The sequence below is a fragment of the Hippopotamus amphibius genome, chromosome 3, assembly GCF_030028045.1.
Source record: "Hippopotamus amphibius kiboko isolate mHipAmp2 chromosome 3, mHipAmp2.hap2, whole genome shotgun sequence".
In the NCBI taxonomy this organism is placed as follows: Eukaryota; Metazoa; Chordata; class Mammalia; order Artiodactyla; family Hippopotamidae; genus Hippopotamus; species Hippopotamus amphibius.
Genome location: NC_080188.1, coordinates 162,744,527 through 162,768,399, shown reverse-complemented (window position 1 = coordinate 162,768,399; position 23,873 = coordinate 162,744,527).

Here is a 23,873-nt window from a genome sequence, read left to right as displayed (position 1 = left end):
ATGATTGGCTTTGGTGAATCAAGTGATTCCAAAGGAGCAGGGAGCAAAGAGGGTCCTTAGAGAAGTCTGTAGGTTCAGGAGAGGGTTCAGTGGGAGTGTTGCCTGAACCCCAGCTCTGGTCCTTATAACCACATCACAACAGGGAAGCTTGCTGAAGCAGAGACAGAGGCAGGACATAGGAACTTTGTGGGCCCTAGGATTTAGTTACTATGGCCCCAGTCTTTACCCCCTCTCTTTCCTCCTTGCTTCTCCCTGTGTGTTTTAAATTAATTCAATAAACGACATGATTGGAGCATGTTAGCTTGCTCTGTGAGTCTTTCTCTTCTGTGATCTTGGAGGTAGTTTGTCTGGTAATATACTTGGAGGCTACCATTGCATCAAAGTAATTTCCCTTTAGCATGGCAGTGTTAATCAGGGTTATTTAATGCTGGTAATAACCCTCCAATTTCAGAGGTTTAACAGACTCTTATTTTGCTCAACAACAATCCAACAGGGACGTTCCTTGTCAGGCAGCTTTCCTGGGTAGCTCTCCTCAAACCTCAAAGTGGACACTGGAACCTCCCATCTTGTGGTTATGCCTCCTTGAGGGCCTTAGAAGCCTCTTCATTAAACAGGCAGATAGGGTGGAGGATTACACGTTGGAGGATTTTATGGACCAGAACTAGAAGAGGCACACATCGCACTCACTCACATCCTATTGGTCAAAACTAAGTCACATGACTGCCCAAGTACAAGGAAGTCTGGGAAGTGTAGTCTAGCTTGTGACCAGGAGGAAAAGGGAAACAGAACACTGAAGGTTCAGCCACTCTGTGCTGAAGTGTGACTACAACCTAATACCAATTACGAAGTGAAGATGTGGAATCTTCATTCCTCAAAATTAGTGTTGCAAGATTACTCTTTTTTTTTTTTTAACTTCAAAACATGACAATTGAAGCTGATGGATTCTTAAGCCAATTAAAAATGACACAAATAATCAATGCTCATTTTAGAAAAATTAGAAAATGCTGATTCAGGCAACTACTTGATATACATTTTAATCAATGGTATAATATAGTGGTAGAAGTCTGCTGAGCAGTAAGAAGTGTGTGGCTTGATTTTTAAAGACTATTTTGAATCATAAAATAAAGAATAAATAGGTAGAATTTTAGAATTAGAAGAAACCTTAGAAATGATTTAATCCAAAGCTTTAATAGATGATGAAACTGAAAGCAAAGCAGAGGAAAGTTACAATTCCTGAGCTCTGATAACGCTCTGAGGTCATAGCATAATGACGTGACTTACCCAAGGTCACACAGCTACTGAGAGACATGAGACTGGGACCCCGTGCTTCAAATTATGAGTCAATATGCTCTTGGCATATATTTAATTAGCCCCCTCCTCCTCCTCCCACTGCCGTGTACACATACATACATTCATGCTCCTCTTCCAAGTCATTCATGTGAGTTTAATTTACAGTCCACTGAAATGGAAGGAAGACATGATTAATGTGTATTATTCTCATAATGTGAGTCTAGCAGCTCTGTGGTGTTACATCTGTAGTAGCATCGTTTTCACGGCTTGTATGCTATTTTGCAAATAGCGCCAAAGGATTTTGCTTGGTGGTCACCAAGTTCCAAGAGAAATGAGATATTCTTTTCACAGGTCTGGAAAAGAGCAAGTTGCACTGGCTGACTTCAGAATGACCCATTGTTCTGAGCCTAACAGGTGCAGGTTTCAACACTAAGGGTCGGATCCCATTACCACTCAAGTTGCATGGATCACTGACCTTGAAAGGGGTCTGCAGACACATCAGTGTGGGACCCGTCCTTTAGGAACCACGGCCACTAATCTGAATGGCTATTTAGAGCCGTGAATGGCATTTAACAGGCACTCCTCCATTCTTCCACACTCATTGAAGAATACCAGTCCTTCTCCTCCTACTCATTAGAACTGACACTTCCCAGGCCAGAGGGATGGCCAGTGTGAATCAGAGAGGTGAGATCTTCATCCTGAAGGAAAGGGTACAGTTTGGGGGCAGCTGGGGATGAAAGAAGTTACTACTGACAATTGGGACTTGGAGCTTATGACTGTGTCTCTGTTACAATAAACACACAGTTACGTGGAATATCTCAGAGATACTTTGGTTTGAAATTTAGATGATCTAATCAAGTCATTTTAGAGTAGCCTGTTAAAAAGAATGTGAGTACACCACCTGCCCATTCTTAATATCTCAAATAAACAGTCATTTTCCCTCTGAAGCTGGTTTAATGATTTGTTTCTACTTCATTTACTCCACTGAGGGTGTAGTTTGCTTTTGTGTACATGGTGGCCTTATTTTTCATTTTGGCTAATTCCTTGAAATCAAAACATGAAAAGGACACTGCACATGCTTTAACAATTCAATTGAATTTTAAGGGTATGTGGCCACTGTACGGCTGGTTCATAGAGCAAATTTGTTTGTTTGCTACTGGGTGCAAATTAGGCTTTTACCGCTCTTGAATCCCATGTGATAGTCACTCAGTTGATATTCTACTGATGGATGAAAGGCAGGAGCATTACATACAAGCGTGAAGATAACTTCCTTTTGGCCTAACGAGGCAAAATACAAATGTTTCCTTGGAGTTTGATTACCTAGCTAGTCCATCTATTCTGATTAAAGTAGGTGCAGTTTACAACTGTGGATGTGATTATAAGGAATGATGTCAATGAGGAAGATGGTCTCCTTATCTATTTTCAGGGATATCATGAGTGATCTTTGCCAAAGGCAACACTGTGGAAAAATGTCTATTATTTTGAAAAAGTAGCACTATGGCTTGCACATGATAACTATTTATGATATTAATTAATGATTTTGTTCATTCATTTAGCAAACTGTTGAGCACTTCTTATGTGCAAGATGCAGGAATATAAAGCCAAATGTGATATGATCCCAGCCTTCAAAGGGCTCACAATTTAGTGGAGGAGACAGACAAGCATCTAGCTGCTACATGATGTGATAAGGGTTTTGGTGGCCATATATACAAACCTATGTATATGTATAAGTGTATACATTATATACGCATGTATATACGCATATATACATTCATATGTAAATGCATACACATTCATATATAATGTATATATAATGTATAATGGCTCCCCTTCCCAGCCATTCAGGTGAACTTAATTAACAGTTTTCTAGGGGGCTAGGGGGTTCCTGTGAGGGGAGTATGGAGGAGGAGTGATGAGTTTTTCCGGTGAAAGGCATTGGGGAGGACACTTGGGGGGCTTTGCCCACGGAGGGTGGGGAGGGCGTTCTAAGCAAAGGAAGCACTTGGCACAGAGGGATGGAGGAGTGAGCGAGAGAGGACTGGAGAGAAGAGTGGTCTTTTTAGAGCAGCTAGAGTACGAAGTACAGGTGGACGTAGCGTGTGACACTAAAATACGTAAACAGAGAAAAATAGTGAGGAGGGTGGAAATCTTGGTCCACATGCCCAGGTGCAAGGGATGTGTAACGTTACTTATTCTTCTCTTAATCAATTTATTTTTTAAGCTGTCATTCTGCTATGTGAAGGAAACAATCTTCATCAATTTGGAATCCTCTTCTCAGTTCCTGGGTTTCCTACGTGCCAGGGGCCTTATGAAGACATTGGTGGCAGTGGATGATGGAGGTGTCAGGACTTCAGTTGCCAGCTCTGCACGTAGGCATCCAATGAGATGACCATTATCCTGCCCAGCCCTTGGTCATCATCTCTCCATGGCTGCTGCTAGGTCATTTTCAGAAGGTCTCTGTGATGCTCCCAGTGTTCTAGGACTCAGCCTCTGGATGCCCTGCTTTATGAGGTTGTCTAAAGCCTGCTTTGGTTAATCAAATGATATCCATCTCTCTTTAGCTGAGTTTTTGCTGCCCACCTGGGGAAACAGGCATGGAAACTTTTTTTTTAATTAATTTTATTTATTTATTTATTATTTTTTGGGGGGTATGCCAAGTTCAATCATCTGTTTTTATACACATATCCCCGTAATCCCTCCCTCCCTCGACTCCCCCCCCCCACCCTCCCTCGAGTCCCCCCCACCCTCCCCGTCCCAGTCCTCTAAGGCATCTTCCATCCTCGAGTTGAACTCTCTTTATTATACAACAACTTCCCACTGGCTATCTATTTTACATTTGGTAGTATATATGTGTCTGTGCTACTCTCTCGCTTCATCTCAGCTTCCCCTTCACCCCCCGCCCCCTCCCAAACCTCGAGTTCTCCAGTCCATTATTGCATCTGCGTCCTTGTTCTTGTCACTGAGTTCATCAGTACCATTTTTAGATTCCGTATATGTGAGTTAGCATACAATATTTGTCTTTCTCTTTCTGACTTACTTCACTCTGTATGACAGACTCTAGGTCTATCCACCTCATTACATATAGCTCCGGCATGGAAACTTTTGATCTTGAATCCCACTAACTTATCGGGGAGCAGTCTGTCTCCTTTCCTCCCTAGGAAGATCAGGAAGATGTTCCAGGGCCTCCTTCTCAGGGAACCACAAGCTTCCAGTGTCTCATTAGCTCCTTTCCTACTATTTTCGTCATCAGAGCCAGAATTTGTAATCCTGAAGGTGTGGGATGGAGGGATGGTGGTGGTCATGGGAGAGAATCTTTGCTCTTCATTAAATATTTTCCAACATTTTTTGTTACAGTGCTGTGTTTTTTCCATTCCTTCTGAAGGCTAAGCTTTTGAAACCCAAAAATTGATAACAGATTCTTTTCTTCCCTGTTTTCTACCTTATAATTCTTTTCCAGAGGTAAGGGATCTAGAAAGTTCTAGGTCAGGGTTCTCAATCGCAGTTGCATGTTGCCATCACTCTGAATGCTTAAAAATGAATACAAATGCAGTAGGTCCACTTCCTGAGCTTATGATTTAATTGATCTGGTTTAGAGCCCGGGCATCGGTATTATTTAACTGGCTCCGCAGAAGATATTCTAATTGTGTCAGGATCAAGCATAGTGGTTCAGAGCAGTCCGACATATTAAAGAAAATGCAAGGAAAACATCAGCTAATATTGCAAAGTATTTTCCAGGCCTGGTTGACCAGCGCTACGTTTGGAAGAACCTTCAATGCCCTATAACGGAATTTTGACTTTGTCATGTTGGAAATGCAATACTTTGAAAGAAAAAATTGAATATTATTTACTACCTACCCTGTGCTAAGTGCTATGTTGTAAATATTTATCTAATTTCAGCCTGAGACAAATCCTGCAAAGTGGTCTTATTTTTTAATTTTATTGAGATATAATTGACATATAACCTTTTGTAAGTTTAAGGTATACGAAGTGTTGATTTGATACATTTATATATTTCAATGTAATTACCACCTAGCATTAGCTAATACCTCTAATGTGACACACAATTATAATTTCTTTTTCGTGGTCAGAACAATTAAGATCTAGTCTCTTGGCAACTCTGAGGTTCATAACACAGTAGTGTTGACTATAATCACTATGCTGTGCATTAGAGCTCCAGAACTCATCTAGTAGTTGCAAGTTTGTACCCTTAAATGACATCTGTCTGGACTTCCCTGGTGGCACAGTGGTTAAGAATCTGTCTGCCAATGCAGGGGACAGGGGTTGGAGCCCTGGTCCGGGAAGATCCCACATGCCGTGGAGCAACTAAGCCCATGCACCACAACTACTGAGCCCATGTGCCTAGAGCCCATGCTGCACAAGAGAAGCCACCACACTGAGAAGCCCATGCACCACAATAAAGAGTAGGCCCCGCTCGCCACAACTAGAGAAAGCCCGCACACAGCAATGAAGACCCAACACAGGCAAAAAAAAAAAAAGAAAAAAGGCATCTGTCACACCATTGATCTCCAGGGTTGATTCAGCTGATCCGGCTGACTAGGTGGGTGCCCCCCTCCTCACTCGCTGCTCCACGTGTGTGCCTTGTTGAAGAGGTTGCCCTTCCCTGATAGGGGAGGACCATTCTTCAGTCAAGGGTATATGAGCCCCTGTGCTCCCCTGCTAGAACCTCCAAACACACTCTCAAGGTCTCATTACCTCTAGTGGGCATGTGGGGAAATGGTGAGGTTATAGAAATTTCTCAAGGTTGTTGGTAAGAAATTGGCAGCTCTCTCATTAGAATCCATCTGCTTCAAAACCTAGGCTATTTCATGAGATGCTCTTGCCTCCCCCAAGTGACCTGATAAGACAGTATATTAACTGAATAAATCGATGAAGAGTTCTGTTAACAAAATAGCAGGAGAGCGAAAGGTTAGGTTAGCCCTAAGGAAAGGAATAGCTTGTTGACTGAGGTTGCTTTCACTTTCAGGTAGTTGACCTCATCCATTTAACTGTTATTACTGCTTAGGTCTTAAGCTTTCTTTCAGCATAATTTAGGGAACCAGAACTTAAAATAGTCATTTATAGTTTTTCTACAAACATAATTCTTTACTAACTAATCTTTTTTTAATCAATTTCTCCTGATTTATTTGTAGTAATCAGTTTTTACAATTAATTTCAGCATTTCTTTTCCACTAGTAGAATATAACATCACTGAACAAAGATAGAAAGCTAAACTCCTAAGTGTAAAGTATCCTTGCTACTCCCCTCAGTGGGGTTTACATAACCTTTGCTTTCTTTATATACTTCTGAGGAAGATCATTATCTTACTTTCATCTCTAGTTTGCTTCATTCTCTCTCTCCTTTTTTTTTTTATTTTTTTTTATTTTTTTGGCTGCATTTGGTCTGTTGCTGTACGCAGACTTTCTCTAGTTGTGTTGAGCAGGGGCTACTCTTCATTGCAGTGTGTGGGCTTCTCAGTGCAATGGCTTCTCTTGTTGTGGAACACAGGCTGAGGCGTGCTGATTTCAGTAGTTGTGGCATGCAGCCTCAATTGTTGTGACTTGAGGGCTCTAGAGCACAGGCTCAGTAGTTTTGGCGTACAGGCTTAGTTGCTCCGCAGCATGTGGGATCTTCCCGGACCAGGGATTGAACCCCTATCCCCTGCATTGGCAGGCGGATTCTTAGCCACTGTGCCACCAGGGAAGTCCCTTCATTCTCTTTTGATGACAGTTATCAGCATGATTTTGATAAAGGTTGCTAAGTTATTTCCTTACCTGGGATCATTAATTTTCTTACTTTCTGCTTTTCATTGTTTAGGGCACATGAATGTTCATACTTACTGAATCCATTTTTCCTTCTTAAAATGAGGATGGATAAAATCGCTTCTTCAGAACTCACTGCTGGATAATTTACTTGCTCAGAGATCGCACTCCATTTTATTAAGTGATTTCTTGTTTGAGACATCAGAAAATTAGAATATATTCAAAACAGTTTTGCCTCCACTGGTTATTGTACATTACTTTCCCCAGTAGTTCAGGTCTAGCAGAGTGTGTGGCACAGTGTAATTAATGTTGACGCCAATGTGGTCTTCACGTGTTAAACTGGTATGGGATAAGCCAGGTACATTTCATCACCCATTGTTGAAATGCAAATGTCCTAGTTATGCATCAGGTATCCAGAAGTATAAGATTCTGATTTGAGAGAAATGCGTAACGAATTCCGCCCTTCTTCTGATGTTTAAGTAATTTCTGCCCAGCCCTCCCATTCTCGACGTGATAGTGAGCTTTTCTTTGATGTCCCCAAATCTCCATATTTGTTTCATTTCCTTTTCCAGAGCCACACACATTTATCTTCCCTGTGCGTGTTTTGGGGATGTATCTACTGAGTGAAAAAACATTTTCAATAACGTCTTCTGCTTTTATGATGCTTCTGTCAGCCTTCCCCTTTTATTACACAAGTTGACCTGGGCCCCATCAAAGAAGCAAGGGGCTTTCAACATATAGGATTCAGGTAACACAGAGTAGAGACGCATAGTGGTGGAAGTAAAATTTAGAACCGAGGGTCGAAGCAGTTAGATAGGTGGAGAAATCATGGCTAGTGTGAGAAATAATGAGGCATGGGCATACTGAGACTGTGTTTCAGGAGGAAATACTTGTTTTTGAAAACAAGGTTGGGGGAGAGAGATGACCTAAGGTCTAAAACATAAATACGGTTGTTCATTTTAGGGAAATGGACTTGAGAGTAATAGGAACACTGGCTTTCCAAGTCTTGTATGGGTTCACCAGGTTTGTTTAGATTTGACTTTTATTAAAACCTATTATTACTATTGTTTCTTTTCTTTTTGTTTGCTTTTTTCCCTTTTGAAGCTGTCTGTTGTTCTGATATCACATTAGAATTACATTTGGATGGTGGGGGGAATAGTTTTAAAAATTGGATGTCCTGATAGTAGGTTGTTTTGAAAATTTCATGGTTAGAGGGGGAGAGGCAAAGGGGAATTTACCAATATTCTCATGTTAGGAAAGATTACTTGCAAGGAGTGAGATTTCAGAAACCGCTCAAATAGAGGGGACCTTCTAACTGGCAGAGTGTGCAGGGGAGGGGAGCCTGGGAGGCAGGAAAGGAGGAACTGAATGGAGAAGCTGTGAATGCTGGTAAGTGACTATGAATCGGATGCTTATTTTGTGGAAACTGCTGCCCTGAACTTGTCCATATCTGACCATCTTGGTGTTCTCAGAACTGGTCCAGCGTTGGTTCTGGATGAAAGTCTGTCTTCCTCTTTTGTCCTGATCGACCTTTTTTTCCATTTTGGTGAATGAGACCGAGGTCAGGTGTAGTAAACAATTGAGAGGGTGTACAGAAAAACAACATGAAGGAAAGTAATAGAACAAAACTGTGATATGGAAATGGTTTCCCTCAGGTTATAGATAAGCATACATAAATAATGCCACCTCACTCTCCAAATTCTCATCCCTGTGAAATTCTGACCGAGCTCAATTACCTTGGCTCTTCTGTACCCCGAGCCATGTGTGATGTTTTCCTTCCTTCCACTGTGAAAGCATTTTCAGCCTTGTTTTATACCCCTTGTGGGCAGAGTTTATAGCTCTTTTTCAGTTGCCTATAACAAGTACCTAATACGTATTTTTCAAATCAAATATGGATTAAAATGCCTCGAAGATCTTGAAGTACTGAGTCTATTTGGACTGAATTGGTAAGTTCTGCTTTCAGTTTGTAATGATCACATAGATATTTCCATATGCACACACACGTGTGTTAACCTTTACATGTGCACATGTATTTGAAGGTAGTGATGGGAAGAGGTTTGGTATTCAGGCTCTGGACCTACCTGCCTGGGCTTTGAATCTTAGGTTTATCACCATCCAGCTGTGTGATCTTGGGCAAGGTCTTGAACCTTGTGTAACTGGGATGACACTAGCATCTCTCCTGTAAGACAGTGGTCAGAATAAAATGATGAAATACATGTAAAGCACTTAGAACAATCCCTTTCATTAGGAATACATGCTAACTATTAGCTATTGATATTATTATTATTATTATTATTATTATGGTCTCGCTTACAAAATCTTTCATCTGATCCCAGGTTATAAACTTCCTGTGAGTAGAAACTGTTTCTCTCTCTTCTGTATTTCCTAGCTCAACCTTAAGCAGAGAGTAAACTTTAAATAATTATATATTTCTTAATTGTTGGAATTAGGGTTCTACTGGAGCCCAGAGAGTGCGTGGTGTTTCAAAACACTTCCCTGAAACATTGCAGGAAGTAAAAGTGTAAAGGTAAATTATAGTTCTGAACCCAGAAGTATCCCGTATTTGGTTGGAAAGGCCAGGGCCTCTGGAACTTTCTGAGGTGGTAATAAGAAATATTTATAGCTATAGGCAAACACTTTTTCAACAAATAGCATTAAAAAGAAACTATACATATTCCAAGTTTTAACCAGGTCCATGTTTTAAGAGTGCTAAATTCCAACAGGGCTCATGAATTTAGGCAATTGTAATTTTTTTTTTGCCTTGATTTTCTTTTTTTTTAGTAATGATATTTGAACTTAAGTTCTGCTTCATTGCCATGTCCTGAATTTGTCTTATTTAAGATAATGTTAGTTTCTAGATGGTGCAGAAATTAGCAGGGGAATATTCAGTGTACTTTTCAGACTTTCTATTCAAAGAGGAAAAGGAAGAGAGGACCAGCAAGACTGTGATATTGGAAAATACCTTCGTCTCTTTTTCAAACATTTTGAGATGATGAGATTCCATACATGTATTGCTAAATAAATGCCTCCTTCGCCATGAAACCATCAAATATTTCAAGAGAAATTAAATCCTTTAGACTCTGATTGTTTTACACTTGACTCATCAGAATCTTCTTTTGTAAGAGCAACTTGATAGCTAAGAAACTCCCAGAGCCTTTACTCTTGAACAAGGAGGTCACATTTTTGCCAGTGCTCATTGCAACTTGAACCGATAGAAGCTCAAGTTCAGCTTCAAATTTGGAACCCACAACCTTGAGTGAGTCATCATGCCAGTAAAATCCATTCCCCCTGCAAACTCACTCAGAGGCCATGCTTGGAATAGGATGGTTATCTTAGAAAAGTATGTGTTCTGGGGAGGGAAAGAACTGCTAGGCCAGTCAAGAGATGTCCAATGGGTCAGGTCATGGGCAGAAATCAGCCCAGGAGTGACATTCTGAGAAAGATGAGAAGTGGAATTCTGAAGCAGTGGACCCAGGTGGCAACATGGGAAAGGAGTACAACATCAGGGGTTGTGGATGAGGTGAATGGATTTTGTGGACTGAACTTTGAATGAATATTCTGTAGCAAATACTCACTATATGTGTTCATTCATTCTTTTAAGAAATACCCAGCTGAGCCTGCTCTGTGGACAAGCATTGCACAAACATGGGAAATACAGAGGTAGCAAAGAAGAAGTGTCCCTTTCATCAAAGATAAACAAAGCTGGACACTAAAGCGGGAAGGACAGAATTTAATCAGTAATAACTATTGCAATAGGGAAAAGAGTTTAGCACGAACTGAACTCCGGTTCAATCTGTACAGAGGTGACTGGATATTTTAAAGGGAGAATGGGGGAAGTGAGCGGGGGCTCAGTAGAGTCAAGGAAGTAAAAACTTACAAAGAGCGGGACGAGAGATTGGTCCATGGGAAACCTATCTGGGTTTGCTAACTGGTGTTTATCACAGTTACGCTCCTACTCTCCCACAGAGATAGGTGTCGGCTGGAACAAATAGTGAATTGCTTTCAGCAGCCTTGAGTTTTCTCTGGCAGGCACTTTAAGGGGGCTGGGGACATCTTAGGGATATGGCCTTAAGCTGTTAGAAACTATGTTAGTGTTTGTTCAAGGCTTTATAGGCCGAGGTTGAGGACTAATTGAGAAGAGGGTTCAGAGGAGAAACTGACCAGAGTTTGGTCAAGAAGAGAGTCTTTGTCACTCCCCTTATGGAACTTCATTCTATCAGGAGATTAGAGAATAACACTTTAATTAAATATTTAATTAAATCCTTTACTATTACCTTATGCTAAGTGTGATCATTCTATACTTCATATCTTCCTAGCAAGATGGTTAAAGAAGCAACTTGTCAATTTTCCATGAAATTAATGAACTTGGGAAATTCATGCAAGAACTCCTCTGAGTCAGATGTAGTGTGTAAATGAAGGTCATCTTGTTTCACATGTTTGTTTCAGTGTCCTCAAAAAGTCTAAAAGTCTACCAAGATGTCTGAGTAATCCACCTGTCCATTTGGCATGGCAAGAGGAGCTATATATATTGCATTCAGAAACTCTGGACTCTCCCAAATCAATGATTTGGATCATTTCAAATACGTGGACACATTTTCCTTTCCCTATTTCGATTCTGAAAAGATGACTTGGACACTTTCGGAACAACCTGCTGCCCCAAGTCTTGAAATCACTTCTTAGCTCAATCAGCCTCTCAGCACTACCTTCTTACCACTTTTGTACTTTCAAAGTGGGAAACTCATAATCTCAGGGGACAATAAAAATATGAGGAAAAGTAGAACCTGAGTTCTAGTTCCAACTCCATCACACTTTCTCTACGATATGGGACAACTCAACCTTCTGGGGCTTCGATTTCCTGCTCTCTGCTCAGCAGGACACAATGAGATGTGCCCAGATATGCTGTGCAGATGAAAACACACTATGCACATGCTCGATTCCATTAATTTTGTAAGCACGCATTGTGAACAGAGCACATGGTAGGGTTAGGCACTACATGAGGCAAATTACATAAAAGACTTGGTTGCTAGCCTTAAGATACTGATAATCAGTTCAAATTGATGATGTAAAGAATAAACAGTGAAACAGAGTGATACTGTGGTTTTTGTTGCTGTAGTTTTGTGGTTTTTAGGAAAAGGAGTTAGAAGGAGCATTAATACATTTTTTTCCTCTGTCTTAAGGCCTATATATGAGTGGCTAGAAAACACAGTTACATTTAACGTGCTATTGTGATTTATTAGAATATGAGATGCAAAGTAAGGTAGTGATCTGGCCACATATGCAAGGAGACTAGCCACCTGCTTCTTGGATATAGTGTTTGATGATCAGGGCCACAGGCCAGGTGGTGCCTCCCTCCACAGGGTCTTTGCCTGGAATGATGACTGATAGGCCCTGATTAGGGAATATGACTGTTCAGAAGAGCCTTTTCTCCTGAGAGCCATGATGTGTCCAAAATGGATCAAAATCTCATTTCTTCTCTCCACCTTTCTTTCAAAGTTTCACTGGAGTTATTTGTAAATTTGACAGCAGCTAAGATTCAAAGTCCTGTTACTCCCCAGGCCTTGACTTCCTGTCTGGCCCCTTATCAATACTCTCCAGAGCTTGGGACTTGCGACAATAAAAAGGAGCCAGGAGCTGTCGTCTGCATCTCATTGAGGTCCGTGTTATTCTAGACCCAGGGTGCCAGGCTGCCTTCTCCTCCAACCTGCTGCCTCCAGATGAAGTGACAACTGAGAACTGAGTCCCAGCAAGGGCAAAGTGGCCAAGGGGACAGAACACTCAGTGTCCCCAGTTCCTTTTCCTCTAATATGAAAATTATGCCGCATCCCTCTGGGGGAAGCGTTTGCAGCCTCATAAGAATGTTAATAACAAAAAATCTCACTGAAAAGTCAAAACTGATGGAAATCCTAGGCCTGATTTTCCTTTGGTTTGAAGTGCGTGCTGTTGCAAAGGCAAATGACCTTCCTTTATTGATGAAATACCTTGAACATTTCTTTCACAGTCTGTTGCTGCCATGCCTGACCAAGTAAATCCTGCTTTCTCTCCATGCTCCCTAGAGGAGTGCCTCAGGACCACACTGGAAAGAAGCGAATGATCGATTAATGATGAAATTGGCCAACTTGCCAGTATCAATAAATTGCTTTGTTCTTCCCACAGCAAGGATGCCAGCTCAATGTGTAGTCTGTGCCTGGAGACGGAGGATGGAACCCTGGTCAACATTAACATAGGTGAGTTTTCAGACCCGAAATGAGCACAGTGAGAACAGTAAGAGTGGCTCACACATCTGTCTGGTTTTGACCAACTTAGTATGTTTCACATAGACTTAGGATCAGGTATTTATACTTGTGGAAAAAACGCAGTGTACTAGTCAAGATTTGGTCCAGGCAGGCCTCTCTCTCCTTTATATGAGTGGTTGAAGGGTGTCATAAATGGACAGGCAAATTTTAATGTTTTAAATTTTAGTTTTTCTGAAGACAGCAAAACAAGAAGACCCACTAGGAATCTACAGTCCCCTTGAGGAAATAAAATCTGCACATGAAACAATGTAAAAATAAATACAAAACAAGATGCCATAAGGGACAAATGGATATGCACAGTCACTATTTTTATTTAGTATTTCTGAAATTGTGGAATTAATTGTTTTTAAGAGTAATGTTAATTATGCTCTACAAATTTAAGAAATACATAAAATAATAAAGATAAAAATAACTATTAACTGCGATCTACCACTCAGGAAAAAGAAAAGCAGTCACAACATTTCTGGTCTGTTTTTTTTTTTTTTAAAGCTTGTAGACTTTACTCATAGACGAGTACTTCACTCATTCTCTAGTCTTTTAATTAATTAATTGGCTGCTTTGGGTCTTCATTGCTGCACGCTTGCTTTCTCTAGTTGTGGCGAGCGGGGGCTACTCTTCGTTGCGGTGCACAGGCTTCTCAGTGCGGTGGCTTCTCTTGTTACCGAGAATGGGCTCTCGGTGCGGACTTCTGCACGCGGGGTCAGTAGCTGTGGCTCTTGGGCTCTAGAGTGCAGGCTCAGTAGTTGTGGCACACAGAATTAGGTGCTCCAAGGCATGTGGGATCTTCCTGGACCAGGGCTCAAACCCCTGTCCCCTGCATTGGCAGGTGGATTCTTAACCACTGTGCCACCAGGGAAATCCCTATTCACTCTTTTTTTAAAAAACAATGTGCAGTAGTGTTAAGCACATTCTCGTTGTTGTGCAACCAATTCTTATCTTTTAAAAAAGATGTATATACATGGAAATGATAGCTTTTTGATTATATTTATTTTATAAGTAGTGTTTTTTCCTAGTATCAAAAATAATCCATGTTCATTATAGAAAACTTAAAGAATACCCATTATTCTAATACTAAGAAATAATTATATTAAATTTTACTGGTTATCTTTCCAGCCTTTTCCCATGTGAATACAAGTATTGTGTAGGTATGTATGTACACAGCCTTAGTATTTGAATTTATAAAGACAAAATTATATCAAAGGTATCAAATGCCTTTTCTTTTTGGCTTATTTTGTGAATTCTCTCATGAAAATAAATCTGTACATAGAGTTTAGTTGCCTGATTTTCTTTTCTTTTTTTTTTTTCATTTAACACTGTAGTCTGGACATTTTGTGGTTACTTCCCATGAAAAGGCTGGAGGAATTTAAGGTAAAGGAAGGAATTTGATTTATCAAGGAGGGCTTTCTGGAGGAGGAGGAGAGCATAAAGGCTGAGGGAGCAGGGGAGAAGGGGGTGCTGGCCCCACAGCCACTTCATCTCTAGCCAGCTTGTTGGCTATCCCTCCTGCTGCTCTGGCCTCTGAGGCACTTACAGGTGGCAGGCTGTGTGCAGTGTCTCCCAGCGGGGCCAGACTCGGGAAAATCCCCTGAGCTGTAGTGAAGGGGGCCAGCCCAACTGTTGAAAATTAAGCTCCCTGCTTCTTGTTTGCTGGCTAAAAATGTCTTCTTTTTGGGTTGTAAGATAACAATGTTCTTGTTGAGCACTGAAGACAGGAGAAGATGATACTAAAAGTCAGACACTTATTTGCTGCCTACAATATTATGGTTCAAGGTACACAAGGGAATTTACAAATACTCCTTACAATAGGAAATAATTTCAAAAATTGCAAGCAATTAGTAAGAAGTAGGAAGTAGGCCAGATTATAGAGTTTGAATTGTACCCTGGGGTTTGACAAATTGAGACCTTGAGTTCACAGGGGTCCTCATCAATATAAATTGATACCTATCACTAATCACTTTAATAATCACACAGGCTGCAGACAAGCTGAGACAGTCATTATCAGGTTGTTGTGGGTGGGGGTGGAAGTAGCATGTGTGACTGAGGTCATAGAATTCACTTACTATGAAAAACTGTAAACATATACACATACACAAACACAACATATATATATATATCCCTACTACCTGGTTTGATTATAAAAAAAACAGTAATTTTGAAGTAGATTCAGAAAGAACAGAACTTCTTGTTTTACAGCTGAAGAGAGACGTTGGGCAACACAGCAGATTAGCAATGTCTGACTTCCCTCGACGGCTTCCTAGGGGGTCTGGGGCTCTGACTGAGGCTGGAGTCCAGGAGCCTGGACAGGGTGGATGAGTGGACAGAAGTGGTATGTCACTGCAGGTCATGTGTATAAAGTCTGAGTCTCAGCAATGGTAGTCTAAAGGGTCAAGTCTAAGAGCTTGGCGGAAGTTAGGGTAGAGTAGAGGCAGATATTGGAGGGATTCCCCAAACAACACTGTGGAAAGATTGAAGAGAGAGAGGGAGAACTTTTCTTACTAGGGACCTGCCGCCTAGTTTGTAAAGACGGACAGTTAGTTCTAACAAGTGCAGAATCACGCCTAGAGCTTGGGTGTCCTGACTCCTAGGTAATTTCTAAAGGCTACACAAAAAGTCAACACATTCTGTCAGCAGGGCACTGTCTGAGCGTGTTCCTGAAGCACACACCAAAAGCAACAGATCGGTGTGGTGGATGTGACAGGCAGCACCCAGATCCCTGTCCAGGAATAGAGGACTGATTCCCCCGCTGGGAGACCCCAGGCTGTCAGCTGCTTCCAGGCAATTGTCTCTGCTGAAGACACCCTTTCCCAGACAGCCTGAATCCAATGACTCAAATAAAGAGAATAAAGATACAGGCACCTCTGCCAACTTGGAGCGATTCTGAAAGGTCACCCCAGCTTCAGAGGACCGTGTAGGACTGGTTGGGAACGGTGTTGGGAACATCCCAGCTCATTTCTGCTTCCTTCCCTTTTCTTTCCCAGGTATTGATTCCTGCAAGCCAATCTCTACCTCAGAGTCTCTTTCCCAGGATCTGCCCTGCTTCCCTGGCTCACAGTCAGCTTGTCTTCCAGAAGACTGGGCTTGTTACTGAATGCAAGTCAGCGTGCCCGATGCACAGTGAGACGAAACAATACAGAAGCATCGGAGTTTGGAGCAGAGAAAAGTTTATTACTGGGCCATGCAAGGAGATGGGCAGCTCATGCCTTAAAAACCCCGAAGTCCTCAGATGCTTTCAGCAAATCCGTTTTATAAGAAAGGTGAGGGAGGGGCATGGTTAGTTGTTGCAAATTTCTTGGTATTAGATCCTTTGTTCTCTCAGCTGTCCATGTAGGTCAGGTCGTGGTCAGGTCACAGTGTTCCTATAAACCTCCATCAAAAACAAATATTATTCGCTGTTTTGCAACCTTTTAAAAAATATGTATGTATGTATGTATGTATTATTTACTGGCTGCATTTGGTCTTCGTTGCTGCACGCGGGCTTTCTGTAGTTGCGGAGAGCTAGGGCTACTCTTCATTGCAATGCGCAGGCTTCTTATTGCAGTGGCTTCTCTTGTTGTGGAGCACGGGTTCTAGGTGCGTGGACTTCAGTAGTTGCAGTGTGTAGGCTCATTAGTTGTGGCTCGAGGGCTCTAGAGCACAGGCTCAGTAGTTGTGGCGCACGGGCTTAGTTGCTCTGCGGCATGTGGGATCTTCCCGGAGCAGGGCTCGAACCTCTGTCCCCTGCATTGGCAGGCGAATCTTAACCACTGTGCCACCAGGGAAGCCCCGTGAAACCTTTTTTTTTAATTAAAAAATTCTTTTTATTGAAGTATAGTTGATTTACAATGTTGTGTTAATTTCTGATATACAGCAAAGTGATTCAGTTATACCTATATATGCTTCTTTTTTAATATTTGTTTCCATTATGGTTTCTCATAGGGTATTGAATATAGTTCTCTCTGCTGTACAGTAAGACCTTGTTGTTTATCCATTCTATAGATAAAAACTTACATCTGCTAACCCCAACCTTCCACTCCATCTTTCCCCCAATGCCCTCCCCTTTGGCAACCACCAATCTGTTCTCTATGTCTGTGATTCTGTTTCTGTTTCACAGTTAGGTTCATTTGTGTCATATGTTAGATTCCATATATAAATGATATCATATGGTATTTGTCTTTCTCTGTCTGACTTCATTTAGTATGATAATCTCTAGTTCCACCCACATTGCTGCAAATGGCATTATTTTGTTCTTTTTTATGGCTGAGTAGTATTCCACTGCATGTATGTACCACATCTTCTCTACCCATTCATCTCTTGATGGACATTTAGGCTGTTTCTATGCCTTGGCTATTGTGAATAGTGCTGCTATAAACATGGGGGTGCATATATCTTTTTCAATGATAGTTTTGTCTGGATATATGCCCAGAAGTGGGATTGCTGGATTATATGGTAATTCTATTTTGAGTAGTGGCTGCACCAGCTAACATTCCCACTAACAGTATAGGAGGGTTCCCTTTTCTCCACACCCTCTCCAGCATTTGTTATTTGTAGACTTTTTAATGATGGCCATTCTGACTGGTGTGAGGTTTTGATTTGCATTTCTCTAATAATTAGCAATGTTGAAATTCTTTTCATGTGCCTATTGGCCATCAATTTCTTCTTTGCAGAAATGTCTATTTAGGTCTTCTGCCCATTTTTCGATTGGGTTTTTTTGTTGTTGTTGTTGAGTGTTCTACAACTTTTTTTTTTTTTTTTTTTGCTGCATTGGGTCTTCGTTGCTATTCATGGGCTTTCTTTAGTTGTGGCAAGCAGGGGTTTCTCTTTGTTATGGAGCTTGGGCTTCTCATTGCAGTGGCTTCTCTTGTTGTGGAGCATGGGCTCTAGGTGCCTGGGCTACAGTATTTGTGGCACATAGGCTCAGTAGTTGTGGTGCATAGGCTTAGTTGCTCTGTAGCATATGGTATCTTCCCAGACCAGGGATTGAGCCTGTGTGCCCTGCATTGGCAGGCAGATTCTTAGCACTGCGCCACCAGGGAAGTCCCCAACAACTTTTTATCTAAAGGTGTAATGCTCTTAAAGGTCATAGCCTTGAGAATAAGCAAAGTGATGTCATTACCCCTCATTTTACTTGTTCAAGGTCCCAAGGCTTGACTTTCTCCCTCTGACATCCAGGACCAGGCTAAGAGGAGGGGTTCCCTGTGCAGGCAGGCCAGTTAACCTGCCCTGGAGTGTTTCTCTAGCACTCAGTCTGGGTCCTCCCGCCAGTTCCCAGACCTGGTTGAAGAGGCAGATCTCAGCTGGCGGCGCCCTGGGGGCCAGGTCCCCTGACTCTGCCCAACCGTCATCACTGAGGGAGCCAAGCGCCTAGGACTCAGTCAACTCTGAGGCTCCTCAGGCCACCCAAACAGGGCTGGGTCCAGCAGACTGCGACCCAGGGTGACTTCCAATGCCAATGCCAGGACCACTGCGATGCTGACTGTTGGCAGAGTGGTATCGCTAACTGCCGGGCGCCAAGGGTCTTGTGCTAACAGTCTCCCACTAATGGTTTGAACTAACTGGCTGCGTGCTCGCCCACCTCTGTTAAACAATCACAATAGTTTGACAACATGGTATAAAGGTCATTTTGCTCTGTGATAATATTGTCAGCTCACTTTAAATTTTCAAAACTTTTTCTGCAAGGCTTTGATCATCTCAATGACCTTGTGAGGTAGGCAGGACAAGTGTTTTTTTGTTTGTTGTTTTTCCCATTTTATAGATTTGGAAACCGATGCTAACTGAGGGTTATGGACATGAACAAGAATCCATGACTAGTAAGTGGCAGAATAAGGACTTTGAACTCTTTTGATCCCAGGCTTACTACCCTTATAAAATATATGAAAATGGGACTGTCCTAACAAAAATAGATGGGGATTTATGGGGACACCACAAGCAGGGAGGCAGGAGAATTGCTCTAAGGATCTACTGAAGTACAAACGATATGGCATAGATGTGTAACCGTGGAAAATTGCACCAGTGGCATGTCGGCAGGGGGTGGGAAGCTGGGGGGCGGGGTCCTCAGGGATGTTGGAGATGGCGGGAAGGGGTTGTTGAGGATGGCTTTCCCTCTCTGAGGTGAAAAGTGAGAGAGATCTGGTGACAGATTCTGAGATTGGTATCTCTAGCTCCAAATTGAAAAGCAAATTTTCTGTGCAAGATTTTATGGTCCTACATGAATCACACCATTTCTGTCAATATGTTAGTCTTTTGGTAACAAAGAACAATTCTCTTTTTGGTCACTCAAAATGCACACATATATTTTTATATTTTATATATATATATATATATATATATATAACTGTATATCATATCTATGTAATTTCCCCCTCACTGATCACTTTCTGTGGTTATTGTCCCGCAAACTCTCTTCCAAGCATTCAGTGTTGTAGCCGCATGGACCACTTCCAGCTTAGTCTCAGATTACATTTATTTCTAATGTATTTCTGTGTGTTCTAAACATGCCCATTAGAGCACAGCGCGGCCAGCCCAGGTTTTCTGACGGTTTCCTCTCCTCCCGAAGCTGCCTTCTTTTGGCCCCCGAGCCCCAAGTCACAGGCAACCAGTTTTCTTTCCGGACGTATCGTGCGCCGCTCGCCTGCTGGACGAGCTCGTCCCCTCTCCTGCAACAGACCACACCGGGCACGCGGATGATGAGAGCAAACACGCCGCACTCTGGTGTCTGTGACCCGATGGGCGACCTCGGAGCGCGGGCACACACTCCCCATTCCTATCAGGCGATTAGCTGATTGCTAGCAGCCCAAGCGAGCGGTGCGCGGGGACTGCACATCCTGCCCGCTTCTACTGCAAATACAGGCACGTTCTCCAACTTTGATAGCTCCCTGGGTTCCTGTGAAAAACAACCACAGCCTTTCCGTAGCGTATTTCTCAAATAACGGCGTCAGGGGATTGCAGAATTACAGCAACGAATGTTACGAGGTGCTATTTCCAAATAGACATGCAGAAAAAGAATCCAAATAGGACCATTAAATAATCATCCTCATTAAAATCAAACCAAACCAAACGCAATCGTTCTTAAAAGTGTATTAGAGGGAAAACACCAAAATGTTTTAAGAGAAGATTAATAATTTGTTCATTAATTTTATTGGATAATGACTCATCATTGGTCTTTCCAGAGTCGTGCATTTTTTAAAACTAAACGTGCCTTTTAGATTTCTCCCGTGCAATGTGCACATCAGGTGTGCAGAGAGCTTTTTAACATGCAAAAAGGAACCACAGTATTAGACAATGTGCTATTTTTCTATAACAAGGCAGCCTTTCCTAAAACATTAATCTGCTGCAAAAAGATGCTCCTAATTTAGAAGAAATTAGAGGCAGAGTCTACTCAACAAACGCCTCTGCTAACACTTCATTAGTATGTATTTTCACATAATTCAATTAGCCAAAACACATACGCATGCTAGCAGTGCTGTTCCCTGCTCTGGGAGTGTCAGCAAGACTTTAAGCAGATCTGAAACAAAATTGCATAAATGGCATGTAAAGCTCTGTGCATACAAAGATACCTTCAGGGTTCTAATAAATTCATGAAACTTTTTAAAGTATGATTTCCTAGCAGGCAATCACTTTTAATTAACAGGATCACCTACAGCAACACATGTCCTTCAAAAACTTACATTATTTTTTCTTTTTGAATTTCAAAGTTTCTGTAGTAAAAGTTGAATAGCTGAGTAGCTTAACCTCAAAAGGATTCCAGGCTTTTATGACAGTTATAAATCACTGTGGTGCCTTCTTTATAAGAAGAAAAGATTCTTAACACAACAGAGAAAGAAGGAAATCTCTTTTTAGTCATAGCTAGAAGCAAGCATTTTCTCCAAAGGTCAAAAAACTTTTCCTCAGTTAAAGAATAATTTTAAGGACATTGCAGCTACTTGTACAAGTAATCTCTTATAATTTACTTTATGAATTAAACATTCAATTTCCAGGATTGTGGTTTGACATGGGATGGACTCACCTCTTTCTGGAGCTGGCTTTGTACAGTTTTTCCTCTTTAGTTTTTAGTAAACAAGGACCTTGGCTGAATGTAGGCTCTTCCTTAATGAGCCCTCCTCCATGAGGAAAATGAGACTTTATATACTTGCCAAAGGATTCAGTTGAGTAGTTCTTGCTATTTCTTTTTTAGGCCTTTGTGTGAAAGACAGGGACATGCTCATAGAATGTCTAGGGCTAATGGTAAGATTACAGAAATCTGAAAGAGACCTTGACAATTGAGTTGAGGGAAGAGTAAGGGACACCAAAGAAAAATCTGTTCACCTTCCTTTCCCTTGTACTTAAGGAACCTGGGCAGTTGCTAAGTAAGGGTAGATGCTTGCTCCAACTGCACCACCTGGTGAGAGACCCCCCCCCTCCCCACTTCCTGCATCCTAGCCCCAAACCACCTCCCATAGTGCTCTTTTTCTCTTTCCTAGGAAACTCCTTTTGTTTTGTGATTTCCCCAAATGTGAGGGGATAATCAGGTGGAAATCTGATCTCTTCTACCCTTCTGCCAAAGCTGATAAAATACCTTCAGGGAAGAGAGTGCTCTGTGAGGACCACAGGGGAGAGGGGTGGGAGAGCAGTCTTTGCTGGCAGACGCAGCACTGTATCCAAGCTCTTCTCTTCAATGCATGGCCCTTCCTGAAGCCAGCCAGCATCATTTCTCACCTGGGGGACCATAGCCGTTCCCCTCCTGGTCCTCCTGCCTCTGGTATTGCTCCTCTCAGACCCATTCTTCACATAGAGTTCATTTATTGGCTTTTTGAGGAACTAGCCTGGCCACAGACTGTTTTAGGTGTTAGGAACATGAGATCTTTACAGAAGATAAATCTGATCATTTACTTTCAAGCTCAATTGTTTCAATAGTTTCTTACTATCTTTAAGATAAAATCTAAATTCCTTAATTGGTGCAAAGCCCTTTCATGATGGTCCCTTCTGTTTATATTTCCAGCCTCAGTGTTTTCCCTCTTCTACCATCAATCTGATTTCCAGCTCTATTGGACTATTTATACAGGCCCTCGCCAAAGGTCCATTTTATTCCTCACTTTTTCCCCCCCCAAGATGGCTTTTTAGTCTCAGTCTTTGGAAGATCTCTTTCCCCTTTACCTCAATTTGAGTCCAAGGCCACCCTAGTTATTACTCATGAATTCATCAAAAAACAAAAACAAAAACAAAAAACCACCCCTTCACATCTTTTTGGAAGTGTTCTCTAACTCCTCCAAACTGTAGACCCTTCTCAGCTCTCACAGTGCATGCTCTGTTCATTTCAGTGACAGACCTCTTTTATTCAGTGAATACTTACTGAGCATTTACTATGTGCCAGGTACTGTTCTGGGGATATAAGGATGAACAGGAGAGATCTATATTCTAATGGAGCTTATGTTTTGGTGGGGGAAAATAAATACAACATGCCTCTTCATATAAGCAAGGAAATAAATAAATAGAGCAATTTGTGACTGTGATCACTAGGCTGGGGGAAGAATGGCCCACTTAAGTAGGGGTGAGGTAAAGTCTCTGTCTGGAGATCACATTGAGTATGGATAATAAGAAGCCAGTCCACAAATATCTAGCTAAAGGTCATTCCATATGCAAAAGAGGGGAAAACAAGCGCAAAGTCTATGAGATAGGAACAAGGTTGGGGTGTTCCAAGACAGAAAAAAAAAAAAAAGTCAGTGTAGCTTGTGTACCAGGAATGCCTTATTCTTTCTGTGACCTGTCTTAGTCTGGGGTCCTGTTAGTTGGCCCATTTTGCTCTCACATTAAGCAATGTATTACAACCCAGTCTTTACCAGAAATAACGTTGTTGTTTGGCCTCCATATGCCATCCCAATGTTTTATTTCTCAATTTGTTCAGAACTAAGCAAGGCAGAAGGCTGCCATTGATTGGGCCCCTCAAAGATTTCAACACGAGTGAATATGAATTGTAAATATTTTTTCCTATTTAGTTTGTTCCTTTATGTAGTTTATGGTGTTTCTTTTCCATGTAGAATGTTTTTATTTTTACATAGTCAAATGTATTATTATTATTATTATTTTATGGTTTCTAGGTTTGGGTCATGATTGAGTAAGGTTTTCTCCTGAAATTTTCAAAAGTATCCATTGGTTTTATTTAAAGGACTTTTTTTTTAGAACAATGTGAGGCTCACAGCAAAATTAAATGGAAGTTACAATATTTCCCGTATATTCCTTAACCCCACACATGCAGAGCATCCCCCATTATCAGCATCACTCACCCATGTGGTACATTTGCTACACTTGATGAACTTATATTGACACATTATTATCCCCCACCGTCCATGGTTTACATTAGGGTTCACTCTTGGTGTTGTACATCCTATGAGTTTTGACAGATGTATGACTTGTAGCCACTATTACAGTATCATGAACAGAGTAGTTTCACTGCCCCAAACCCACATTCTGTGGGTTTGGACAAATGTATAATAACATGTATCCATCATTATAATATCATACAGAGTATTTTCACTGCCCTAAAAAAATTCTTTTTTTCTGGTACTTTCAAGATTTCATT